The sequence below is a fragment of the Myotis nattereri genome (assembly GCF_964212035.1).
Source record: "Myotis nattereri genome assembly, chromosome: 18".
NCBI lineage: Eukaryota > Metazoa > Chordata > Mammalia > Chiroptera > Vespertilionidae > Myotis > Myotis nattereri.
In genome coordinates this window covers 18,935,516-18,948,846 of record NC_138093.1, presented here as the reverse complement: position 1 = coordinate 18,948,846, position 13,331 = coordinate 18,935,516, and the positions used below count along the sequence as shown (strand labels likewise).

The following is a 13,331-nucleotide window of genomic DNA, read 5'->3' as shown; positions in this document are numbered from 1 at the left end:
AATAAGACTGTGCTCTCAGCCCATAAAGGGGTGCACCTAGAGCTGCCAGAACAAGTGACTGGGGAGGCTGAGCCACTATAGAATACCAACTACACAAAGCCACTCTACCAACTCAAGGAGACATAGAAGCAAACACAGAGAAGCAGCCAAAATGCGGAGACAAAGAAATGGAAGAAGCAAACTACTGGATACAGAGTTCAAAATTATGGTTAAGATTACTCAAGAATCTTCTAGAAACCTCAAAAAAAATGGAAAAGGACCAGTCAGAAATTAAGCATACACTTACTGAAATAAAGAATAATATTCTGGGATTCAACAGTAGAGTAGAGGATTTTGAGAATCAAATCAATGATTTGAAATATAAGGAAGCAAAAAAACATCCAACCAGAAGAGCAAAAAGAAAAATGAACCCAAAAATATGAAGACAGAGTAAGGAGCCTTTGGGACAACTTCAAGCATACCAACATTCATAATATGTGGGTGCCAGAAGAAGAGAGCAAGATATTGAAAACCTATTTGAAGAAATTATGACAGAAATCGTCCCCTACCTGGTGAAAGAAATAGACTTACAAGTCCAGGGAAGCAAAGAGAGTCCCAAACAAGAGGAACCCAAAGAGAACCACACCAAGACATGTCATAATTAAAAATGCCAAGGGCTAGAGACAAAGAGAGAATCTTAAAAGCAGCAAGAGAAAAGCAGTTAGTTACCTACAATGGAATGCTTATACGACTGTCAGCTGATTTCTCAACAGAAACTATACAGGCCAGAAGGGAGTGGCAAGAAATATTCAAAGTGATGAACAATAAGGACCTACAACCAAGATTACTCTACCCAGCAAAGCTATCATTTAGAATTGAAGGTCTTCACAGAATAAAGAGCTTCACAAACAAGAAAAACCTAAAGGAGCTCATCACCACCAAACCAGTATTATATGAAATGTTGAAGGGTATTCTTTAAAAAGAGGAAGAAGAAGAAAAAGAAAAAGATCAAAAATATGAACAAAAAAATGGCAACAAATACATACCTATCAACAATTGAATTTAAAAATGAAAATAAAGGAATTAAGCCCTAACCAGTTTGGCTCAGTGGATAGAGCATCAGCCTGTGGACTGAAAGGTCCCAGGTTCAATTCCGGCCAAGGGCATGTACCTTGGTTGCGGGCACATCCCCAGTAGGAGGTGTGCAAGAGGCAGCTGATCGATGTTTCTCTCCCATCGATGTTTCTAACTCTCTATCTCTCCCTTCCTCTCTGTAAAAAATCAATAAAATATATTTTAAAAAAATAAAATAAAGGAATTAAGAAATCTAATGAACAGAACAAACTGCTGAATAAAATAGAATCAGAGGCATGGAAATGGAACAGACTGATGATTCTCAGAGAGAGGGGGGTTGGGGGGCAGGAAGAAATTAAACAAAGATCTTATATGCATATATGCATTGCCTATGGACACAGACAATAGGGTGGCAAGGCCTGGGGCAGGGCAGGAACTGGGTGGAGGGAGTAATGGGGGGGAAAAAGAGGGACATCTGTAATAATCTCAACAATAAAGATTTTTTTATAAAAAGTATGACTGAACCCAGCCGGTGTGGCTCAGTGGTTGAATGTCAACCCATAAACAAGAAGGTCACGGTTCGATTCCTGGTTAGGGTACATGCCCGGGTTGCAGGCTTGATCCCCAGTGGGGTGGGGTACAGGAAGAAGCCGATCGATGTTTCTCTCTGATCATCAGTGTTTCTGTCTCTCTCCCCGCTCCTTTCCTCTCTCTGAAATCAATAAAAATGTTTTTTTTTAAGTATGACTGAAAGTACTACTAAGCACCAAACACAAAAAGAAAAGGAGAAAACATTTATGAGAATTTATGTGCCAAGAACTGTGCTATGTCTCCTCTTTATTTTAACTTTTTCAAGATAAACAACCCTATGTAGTGAGTACTATTATCCCCACTTTACAAATAACTTCTTGATGCCATACAGAGCCAACATTCCAATGTGCAGCACAACAATTTCAGAGCCCTAAACAAAAGTTTTTGCTCTTGAAAAGCCTATTGTCTAATACAAAAACAGACAAGTTACAAGACAATATTATTAGTATCACAACATAGGATGCTCTGAAAGCACACATGAGAGATTTCTAATAGTCTACAGTCTAAGTAAAGGCTTTCAAGATGATGCTATAATAAAGCATTCAGAACAGAAAAATGACCTGGTCCACACTCTCTAAAAATAGCTGATAGCCAAATGGTCAAGAACCCTAATTCTAATATCTTATATAAGCAAATAATCTCTCACTAATGTTATATAGCAAATACTGTGCTGAACTATGTCTAGTATTCCATAAAATCTGCAGGTCAATTTAGATACTCCAGGCAGCCATACCTGAAACCCCAAACCAGGATACATAACCCTCTGAAGCTTTCCTGTATGACACATCCTATGCTGCCCCATCCTTGCTACACTCCCCTTTTTTTTGTGTTTCTCCAATATGACTGTCGGCTCCTTAACAGCCTCTTATCTCTGCTTCTCTCATACTGAATTCATGCTTTGCCATGTAAATAAAACAATGTCAGAGAATGAAATGAAATGTATAAAGAGCCAGAGAGCTATAACATTCCATACAATAAAAAATGACCTTTCATACTCATCGTGATATTAACTTTTACCTGAAAATATACACTCAGGAAATCTAAATTTAAGGGACACTCATAAGAAAAGTATTAAGTACAAACATGTGACAACCTATTCTTAAGTTGTTCTACCCACCACATCCTCAAAAACATATTTTTCTATGGGGGGGGAGAGCAAAAATACATAACTATATCTTTCCCACGTTTGTTCAATCTACGTTAAAAAAAAAAGAGAGAGATTTAATGAATGGTGCCTGTTGATAATCCCAGCTAAATGAAAATGTTACCTTGGGTCTATCTAGCTATTTTGAGGTATCAGAATAGAAGAAAAGTCACCCATTACAAAGACTCATAGATTCTTAATGCTGGAAGGATCTTCGAGGTCACCTAATGTTATTTACATATGCTCCTCATTGTAGAGAGAATTCAGATCACTAGGCATCATCCAACCCACTTTTACTCAATACACCACAACCTTTCTACCTTCCTTTAGCATTTACTCACTGATCCTCTGGACTCACACAAAATATGCCTTCTACTTTGCAGTGTAGCCTTTCAAATTCTCATTTGTTTGACTTATTTTATGCCATTAGTGATTGCAAAATAATATATGTAATCTAGCTGATCTAGTTCAAAGATTTCTTTGGTTTCTCAAAACTATCTAGTAAAATGAAAACATCAGGCACATTTATAGGTGTTATTTTGTAAACCTTACCTTTTTCACCCTCATAACTACCCTATGAAACAGACAAGGCAAGTCTCATCATCCCCATATAAAGAACCAACAATATATAGTAGGACTTGAGAGTCACTACTAGTACAGTATAGGCAGATTTAGGAGCAAAAGAGACCTGCTTCTTAAGAACTCTGATTTTAAGCAAGTGAATGAACACTAAACTGAATGTTTCCTCAGCTGAAAACTGGAAATAGTATAATAGCTCCTACCTCACACAGTTATTGTGAAGATTAACTAGGTAATATGCATTATCTTATAACTAACTCATTAAATGTTAGTTATTATTAATTATGCAAAAAGAAAAAACTGTGGTAAATCCCTTATTCTCTCTGAATTTCATAGCAGCACTACATCAAGAAGTCCTGTTTTACCTACACTGTCTTCTACAAAATCAGAATGTTTTTAGTTATTTGCAGCTTAATGACTATTTTTCTTTACACACACACACACACACACACACACACACACACACCGACACCTCCTGGCCAATCAAAATTTCCAAAATCTACTATTGTCATCCTCTTCCAAACCCAATTCTCAAAAGCACAAATTTGCTAAAGCGCTTCTTTAGGAAAGTGAATTCTCAGTGGAACATAATAAAGTTCTACTATGATTCGCATACAAACATACTGAGATGTATATGCAAAATGGGAAGTATCACATTAATTGCTAAACAAACAAGCTTCCCTAACCTACTATTATTGCATTATCTTTTAAAACTATCTGATATCTTCAAATGATAGAGATTGCTATTTTAGTGTTTGTGAAACCAAGTGCAACAGGAGAAACCTGTTTCATCTATCAGAACTATTGACAATGTTGACAAGAAATACAAAATGCAGGCCAAAATTTAAAAAGAAAAAAAAAACAAAAAAAGAAAAAAAACCCTAGAGGCCAAGATTCATTAGTGAAAATTAAGCTGCATGACTCTTTTTTTTTTTTAATAAACTTGATTTGCCTAGGAATAATTCCTGACACTTTTTGTTTGTTTTTATTAATCCTCACCTGATGATATTTTTCCATTGATCTTTTAGAGAGAGTGGAAGAGAGAGGAAAAGACAGAGTGAAACATTGATGTGAGATAAACACATCGATTTGTTGCCTCCTGCACGTACCCCTTCCAGGGCCCAGGCCGGGGAGGAGTCTGCAACCAAATTACATGCCCTTGGCTGGAATCGAACTCAGGACCCTTTGATCCACAGGCCAATGCTCTATCCACTGAGCCAAATCGGTTGCGCAAGCTGCATAACACTTGCATAAAAATTCCCATTAACTACCCAATTTTCCCATTAACTACCAGGAACTTTGGGTTAGTGTTAGAATCTATTCTAGACTATTGAAGTGGGGAAATGGACGGAAGAAAGAAGACATTAACTGAATTACAATTCAGTACCAACTTGATAGGCAGTAACGTATCTTTGTTAACACAAAAAGACTAGGACAAAGGCAAATCAAAACATTAGTCCAAACATGGCCGTTAAAATATGAGAGGAAGTTTTAAAATGAAAGAGTACGATTCAAGACAAAAGAGGTTTGTGGAACTAAAACAATAAATGAATGAGATATAATGGCAAATGGCCGCTGAAATAACAAAATTACAGTAAAATAATCTAAGAAACCGAACTGTTGCCAGTATATGTAAAGGCTCCCTTTAATGGTTGACGGTTTCACTAACGTATAATCTATTCAAAGTGTCATACCAAGATAAATTTACTACAGAGAAACAAACTACTCAAGCAAATACCTAATTACCACTTTAACAACCGTTTGTATTTACATAATGCTCTTAGCAGAGGGCCTCAAAATGACAACCACATCTTGAAGCACGGAATAAATACTCTACATGGTTTATCAAAACTAGTGTTATTTGTCTCTTAAACCTTAAAAACTGAAAAACACGGGCTTATATTTTTTCTAAAAATAGTGTTTGTTATTTGCATCCTCTGTAATGGAAGTCTGATTTTAAAGTCCTGCAATTTGCATTACTGCTAATAATAAGGGCAGAATACAAGTGTATATGTGGGGTAGAGGAGAGGCTGAGAAATCCTTCACTGGTACGTGAATGAGTTCTACACTTGCCTTTTAAAATGTGCCCCTTTCTTGGAAATTTGGCATATAAAAAATCCTTTTGGGTATGCATTACTTTCATAATTGTAACTAACATGACAGTCTCCAAAGAGCTAGACATTTGTTTTTAGATATTTGCCAGGTAGACTGTATTTTCACCACAAATTCCTACAACTAATAGGGGTGTCTGTGTGTGTGTGTGTGTGTGTGTGTACACATACACATAGACACATCTATATATATGTGTATATCTTTAAAAAATGTTTGCATAGTTTAAGTTAAGGACATCAACATCACATTTTGTACCACACACACACACACAAAAAAAATGATGGTAGAAAACTTGGAAGGATTCTAATAAACTCAATTTGTAAAGCCTAACACATCTTCCTCCCTGCCCACCACCCCCCCCCCAAAAAAAAAAAAAAAAACAACAATAAGAAAAGAGACTGTGCTGACACGATTAGCTAGTCCATTCAACTGGTGGGAGGTATCAGGCAGGTTGCATCTGAACTTTTATCATGCTACTTGGGGTGTGCTGTCTTGTGGAGCAGTTCAGATGAAACTTCCTAAAATGACAGGACAATATATATACTTTACGTATCAGAAGCTTAAATAAATGAGGAACACAGTATATACAAGACACTATTCATACTTATTATGGAACCAAAGCTTATCCTGAAGATTCTTTGTCGACCATTCAGAAGTCAACTGGCTTTTTTTTCCTTTTTTCTTTTTTTACAAACCAAGTAGCTATTTACTATAGCAACTTCATTACCAAGATTACCAAAATTTTCCACACACTTCCAACAGTCTCTGTATGTGTTGTTACCTGGGCAACAGTCTAAAAGTGGTTTTACCTTTATAGAACTAGTGGGTCAAAGAGAAATAAAGCTTCTTCATATTGACTGTACATCATTTTAATTAGAAGCAATAAGTGTGAAATAATCAACAGACAGAAAACCTTGAGAATTGCCACCAGTGCCTCATTTTGATTAACAGACACAACTTGAGGCCATTTATCTTCATTTCCAGGCACCTAATTCCACTGTGGAACAAGGCAAGCTCCATCTAAGACTTCAAAACATCCTGTCATACAGGCTGTCACACACATAAATGCTGAAATCCAAGGAACTTCTTTGAGTGAAAAAATCTATCAATCCCTCCCACAGCTGGCTGTGGTGTGAAATACCCGGCCTTGCTGCCCTAAATTCTGAAAGCTAGTCAGCTCAGCTGAGCATCTATATAAAATGCCTTTCTGTCCGAACCAGACCTGCCTCCAAAAATTAAGTCCCAGTTATTTAAAAAACACACTTTAGAGAGCACTTTGAAAAGACTTTCAAAACAGTTTCCTGCTCTGCTACAGCCAATTTGATGTTGTCTATTTGGCAAAACAAAAAATAATGGTATCTCCTTACAAAAAAAATAAAAATATTTTTCCCTTTGCAACAATTTTAGGACTGTAAACTTAAGGTTGTTTCCCTAACACATACTTTTCCCTTCAGCTTTTACTCTAAGAATAGATACCTAAGTGTTCTTTGGGTCATATTCTAATCAGGAGCACAGCATATAAAGTTTATTTAATGTTAAGAAGTATTGGGTGATCCTAGCTGGTTTGGCTCAGTGGATAGAGCATCATCCTGCAGACTGAAGGGTCCCGGGTTCAATTCCAGTCAAGGGCATGTACCAGTTGTGGCTTGATTCCCCAGCCCTGGTCAGGATGCATGCAGGAGGCAACCAAGTGTCTCTCTCTCACTTCAATGTTTCTCTCTATCCTTCCCTCTCTCTTCCACTCTCTCTAAAAATCAATGGAAAAATATCCTCAGGTGAGGATTAACAACAACGAAAAAAGAAGTACCGGGTGACTCCAGAAACAAAAATGAAAGGTAAACTGAAAAGCAGAAAGGGGCACTGGCATTCAAGACTCTTCACCATCTGGTGCTGACTCTTTCTTGCCTAGCTCTTTCCCTTTATGCCTTTTGATCATCATGGCCCAGAAAGGCCTTTCTCTCTATATTATTTATCTTATTTCAACATGTCCAAATCCTATCCATTCTTCAAAGCATGGTGTAAAAGTCATCATTTCCTTTGTCCTTCAACTAAAAGTAATCTCTCCCTCCTCTCACTAAACCAGTGGTTCTCAACCTTGGCTGCACATTAGAATCACCTGGGAATCTTTTTAAAATCCTGGTTTCTGGGCCCCATCCTCCGGAAATTCTGTTTCTTTGTTATGGGGTGGGGCCACAACATTAGTAACAAAGAAACAGAATTTCTGGAGGATGAGGCCCAGAAACCAGGATTTTAAAAAGATTCCCAGGTGATTCTAATGTGCAGCCAAGGTTGAGAACCCCTGCACTAAACTCTTGTAGTACCTTATCTATATTTCTTTACTACACAATACTTTCTGCCTTACATTATCTTTGCTTCCATATTTAACCCCCCACAAGAGCACAAAGGCCTCAGGGTCAAGGTTCATGCCTTAAGCATCTCTATTCAAAGTGCTTAATGCAGTGTCTTGCACATACTAGTATGAGGCCCTTCAACTGAGCTACATGAACAGCTTGGGTTAAGACAAAAAACAAGTCCATTAGAAACAACTCCAGATTAGGAGTCCAGAGACCTGGCATTATTAACAACTAACTATATAACCTTCAACTTTAGTCTTTTAGCATGTATATCTGCAAACTAAAGAGGTGGACTAAACCACTGTAAGCTGCTACATCAACTGGCTGTAAAACAAATTAAGAGGTCAAAACCCAGATTTTTTTAAGTAAAATTAAATAGAAAATATCAAAGTGTGTTGTAGGCAGTAGAGTGCTATAAATGTTTAACAGTTGCTATACAGAGTGGAAAAAACCCTAAACTATACCATTAGCGGATTCCCCTGGTGTAAATACTGCCACCATGGCTGATTTCAATCTACCAACATAATGTCACTGAACATGGACTAAGTGGGAAGAAAAATGCATAACTGCCTTGCAAACCAGTATGATGAGCCAGCTCTAGCAAGGTCCTAAAAAGATAAGTATTGTTTTACCAAACTTATCTTTCAGCTTTGTGAGCATGTGTTGAATCAGGGTATAAGTATTTCTTACTATAAGTCACAATCAAAACAATTTAATAAATATTCAGCTAAATAATCACCTAGTCTCTTCCACATGTACTACACAATGCAATAAATCTTACTCTTGGGTACATCTGTAGTCTCTTCACCACAATTTGTATTTCTCTGCAAAAATGAAAGTAACACAGGCAAATTATAGGGAGTGGAAATTTGGCTTAGGACGTATCAGCAAAGGACCAAGATTCTCAGCCTTTGTTCAGCCCCACACACCTGAGGGACACAATATATTCCCACAAGTAGCAAAGGCTCATTTAGCGAAGGGTTGAGGGAAGAGGAGGAAAGGAAGAGAAAACCTATAGTTTGAAAACAAAAATCCAAATATTGTGATGTTTGTGCCACACCCCCACCCCTCGGAGAACCTGGGTACAGAGAATACCAATATTGTAATAAAGTAAGTTTCCATACTTAACATTTCCAAGCCAAATTCCCCAGCATAAACTTGCATCCCTCAATGAGACCTCCATCACTAAGAATTCCCTACTGGAATTAAGTTTTTGCCATGGACTAGAGACAGGTAGTATTTACTGAATTTAGAATAGGCAAGGGGGAAAATACCACAGCAAACAGTTGTTAGACTTCGCAGTCTGGGAAAATCAGGCTTTTATTCAAAAAAATACTTTATTTTCTTACTTATTTAAGCTTTCTAAACTGAGCAAAGAGAGGAAAAGTTTCTTGAATATATTTTTGGCTGTACTATGTCTATCACAACAAAATCTGTAACCAGATTGTTCATGAGTGTTTATAAAGAATTGTGTTTTCTATTTTTAAGACTATTTAGAAAACAAGAAGGCTCAGAATTTCAAATATAGGCTCAGAATTTCAAATCTTAGCCCAAATCTAACTCCAAATCAACTGAATATATGCCTAAAAGTTTCCCAGGAAAATCCCCAAAAATTACACCAAAAAATTCCCCCCAAAATGTCAGAAAGGAGTCAGCATGAGCACAAACTTACTATACTCAAAACAATGATGGCATCCTATCTGCTGAATGAGTACAATATGGCAAGTAAATGAAGTATGAAAAGGAGAATGTTGAGATACAAGTTCTGCTTAATCCCATCTTCCTTATTAAGGTCCATTGATCATAAAGTGAAAATCACTCCCCCCTCTGAAAAGCCAAGAGTCAAATCAAGTCTCCATGCTGAGAATATTAATGCTCTCCTTAAAAACTGAGTATGTTGCCCAGCCTGCGTGGCTCAGTGGTTGAGCGTCGACCTATGAACCAGGAGGTCATGGTTTGATTCCTGGTCAGGGCACATGCCTGGGTTGTAGGCTCAATCCCCAGCGTGGAGCGTGCAGGAGGCAGTCAATCAATGATTCTCTCTCATTGATGTTTCTAGCTCCCTCTCCTCCTTTCCTCTCTGAAATCAATAAAACTATCTTTCTTAAAAAATTTGTGGGACATAGCAAAAAACTCTGATCATGGGAATCCCATAGGCTACAGTATCTATTTTATTCTCCAAACACCCTCTATCCAGCCATAATCATCCCCACACCACTTCAAGACAATGGCAAGCTAGAATGCAGACCCTAAATACAAAAAATGTTTGCTACTACTCTCTTCAGAGTTAATCTCTACAAGCCTGGCTATCTCCAACTCATAATATTTTTACTCAGCACAACAGAATTCCTTCTTCTGACTACTCCAAAAGAATGGATAAAAATGCTTTCAGCTTTAAAGCTGTTTCATCTGAGTTCAAATAAATATACAAGAATTCAACAAATTCAGAATGGATTAAGGCAAAAACAATTTTTTAAATACAAATTTTAGAAGTCATAAATTTAGAATCAGTGAGCTGAAATATGAAAACTCCTGCTTCACATGCCTAATAAAAGTCTGTCATTCAAATAAAAAATATCATAATTACTAGAATGAAAATTATATAAATCATGCAACAAGTAGCAAAGGAATAACAATTCTCAGACTATCTCAACTATAATATATACAGATTGGCATCAAATAACTCAGGCCCCAAAAAAGCTTCATACATTTATAGTCACATCTTTTTAGGTCTATTCACTATATGCCCCAGTAGTACGGGGACCTACTACCTGTTTCTAGCTTTCTAGCATACAAAGTAGGCCATATAATATGTTCACATGTTAATCACTGCCCAATGACACCCAATTCTTCCCAGATGACTTATTAATACATAACATAAGAGCACAGCCCGGCTGGGCGTGGCTCAGTGGTTGAGCCTTGACTAAGAACCTGGAGGTCACAGTTCGATTCTGGGTCCGAGCACATGCCCAGGTTATGGGCTGGATCCCCTGTATGGTGCGTGCAGGAGGCAGCCCATCAATGATTCTCTCTCAACATTTATGTTTCTCACTCTCTCCCTCTCCCTTCCTTTCTGAAATAAATAAAAAATATTTTTTTTAAAAAAAAAAGAGCACATTTTGAACCGATTTAATACAGACACCAGTCTAACTCAGAGTCTCAACTAACTCCCCAAGCAGGTGAGCACTTAATACAATTTTATGATATTGTATATATGAAATTCCTCTTGTCTTTCCCCTCTGCAATTTCATCATCAGTTTCATACGGGACTCTCTATTGAGACAATGAATCACAGGCCAGTTCTCCAGGGCTACCAGCTCGTGGACCAATATTTTCCATGGGCAAAATCCACTCCCCATTTGACCGCAAGCAGACTTCATGTTTGTATCTCCTGCTGTCCTAGTATTGGATATCTTCCGAAGTACAGCAGAAACCAAATATAAAAACACGAGTCTGAGAAAAGTCAGCAGGCTTTCATGCAATTGTGTTTCCAGAATCGCAACAAGCAACCATGTACCTCCTCCCGCCGTGGATGCACAAGGAAATGTACATGTATTAAACCTGCAGGCCTTGAGATCAGTTTCCAAACAGCCCTGAAATCCGTCAGGCAAGCAGAAGTTCTCCCTCTCTGAGACTGGCGGTTCCCTTCACTTTCATGAAACCCTCAGTTCCGCCACGGACCACCTAAATCGGGGTACGTTTTCCAAGAGCAGCCTTCCCACGAGGTCCAAGGGGCATACCCAGCACCAGGGGTTAGAAACCCGGTCGGTGCGGTCCCCTGGCGCCCCCGTCCACACGCGGACGCACGGCTGCCCGCCCTGCACCGTGGCGACCGGTGCGAAGCCCTCGCCCGTCCCAGAAACTTGGACTCGGCCGACTCTCGGGACTCAGCACCCACGACCTGGACGGGGCTGTCGGGCCAGGCGGACGGTCCGTCCGCGCGGGGCGTTCATCGCAGGTGGACATCTGCCCAGGACGCAGCCCGTCCCACGCGGCAAAACCACAGGACTCCACAGCCGAGCCGAGGCGAGCGAGTGCCGGGCGGAGACGGGGGAGTGCGAGGGCGCGACCCGGTCACGAACGGAAAGAAACCCGAGTGTGGGCAAGAAAACACCCCACCCGGCGCCGCGGGGCTGCTGCGGCGGCGACCCCGGCGGCGGCCACCGCGGAGGCGAAGGCAATGTCAGGAGGGCACGGCCGGGGCCGAGCGCCCCAGTGGCCACCCGCCCCCAGGTGAGAGGCGCCCACCCCGCCCGCCCCGGCCGCGAGGAGCCGCCACCCCGGAGAACCTCGCAGTCCGGGCGGCGATCGACCGTCCCGAGCGCGCCCCGTGCCCTCCTCCCGAGGTCCCCTCGCAGCGCGGCCCGGCCCGGCCCCCTCCTCGACCCTCCTCCCTCAGCTCAGCCCCGGCGCCAACAACACCCCCGCCCGGCCCGCCGCCCCTGGCCACCCGGCCGCCCGCCGGCCCCTCAGGCAGCCGCGACCGCCTCACCTCCTCACGTCCCCGCGGGCAGGGCCGCCACAACTCTGCCAGGCGCCGCGTCCCCGCCGCCGCCCGCGCTCTGCGGCCGGGCCGGTCCCGTTCACTCCGCGGCAGCCCGAGCCGCGGGAGGCGGAGGGAGCGAGAGGGCGGGGGAGAGGCCGCTGGCAGGAAGAGGCGAGGAGGGAGCGGGCCGCGGGGGAGGTGCATCGGGGACGCGCACGTCGGCCCATCGGGAGCGGCGCGCGCGCTCCCGAGGGCGGCGGCGGCGGCGGCGCGCGCGGCCCTGGCCTGGCCGCGGGGCTGCCGGACTGGGGGCTGGAGGTCCCGCAGGACCCGGGCTGTTGGAGGGGGGACCCGGGAAGGGGCGAGAGCGGCTCGCCGCCCTCCGGAACCGCCCCCCGGGACGCCACAGCAGCGGTAGCGAGTTGTTGGAGAATTCTGAGTTGGGGACGATGGTTTTCTTGCTCGTAAACCTGGTTTCCATCCTTTCGTTAATGTCCAGTCCTCCTCAAAGAATACGAACTCTTGTCTGTGTCTCTTGCACGGTGTCACGAGCTCATGAAACGCTCCCTTGTTAGTGGGTCATGTGGGACTCGGGGAGATTGGAGAGAGAAATAACCCACGGGGTTGAACAGGAGAGCGCTAAGCACTGCTTGGTGTTTATAAGAAGAAGAAAACGTGCACCTCTTTATCCGTTGGGGTAATAAATGGAGGTGTACAAAAGAGGTAGAGATAAAATAACCAACTCTTTTCCTCTACAAATAATGTACCAAAAAAAAAAAAAAAGCGTTGATCCTTGAACTGTGTGGACTTCCTCCTTCCTGGATCCTGCAGCCAGAAATGACCTGTAAATGTTCCCGATTTCCTTTGCACTTTGTTTCTATGTTTGTGGCACCTAATATTCAACCTTATCTGGGTAAATCTGTGCAAAATTTTATCCCCCTAGGAAATCCTGGAGAACCTCCTTCATCCGTTTTTGCGTCTTCCACAAAGCCTAGCATAGTGCACAACTCAT

At 41.6% G+C, this 13,331-nt stretch overlaps 1 protein-coding gene across 2 annotated transcripts in view; it reads right to left on the bottom strand.

The window, feature by feature from the left end:
- RABGAP1L (RAB GTPase activating protein 1 like) overlaps positions 1-12,412 on the bottom strand; it is a gene marked incomplete at its 5' end in the record, with an annotated part of 440,168 nt that extends 427,756 nt beyond the window's left edge. The window contains one exon of one of the 2 annotated variants that reach the window (XM_081112106.1): positions 12,326-12,412. The remainder of the gene's footprint in view (positions 1-12,325) is intronic. The other variant, XM_081112105.1, reaches the window with a different exon arrangement.
- Positions 12,413-13,331: the final 919 nt, after the last annotated feature.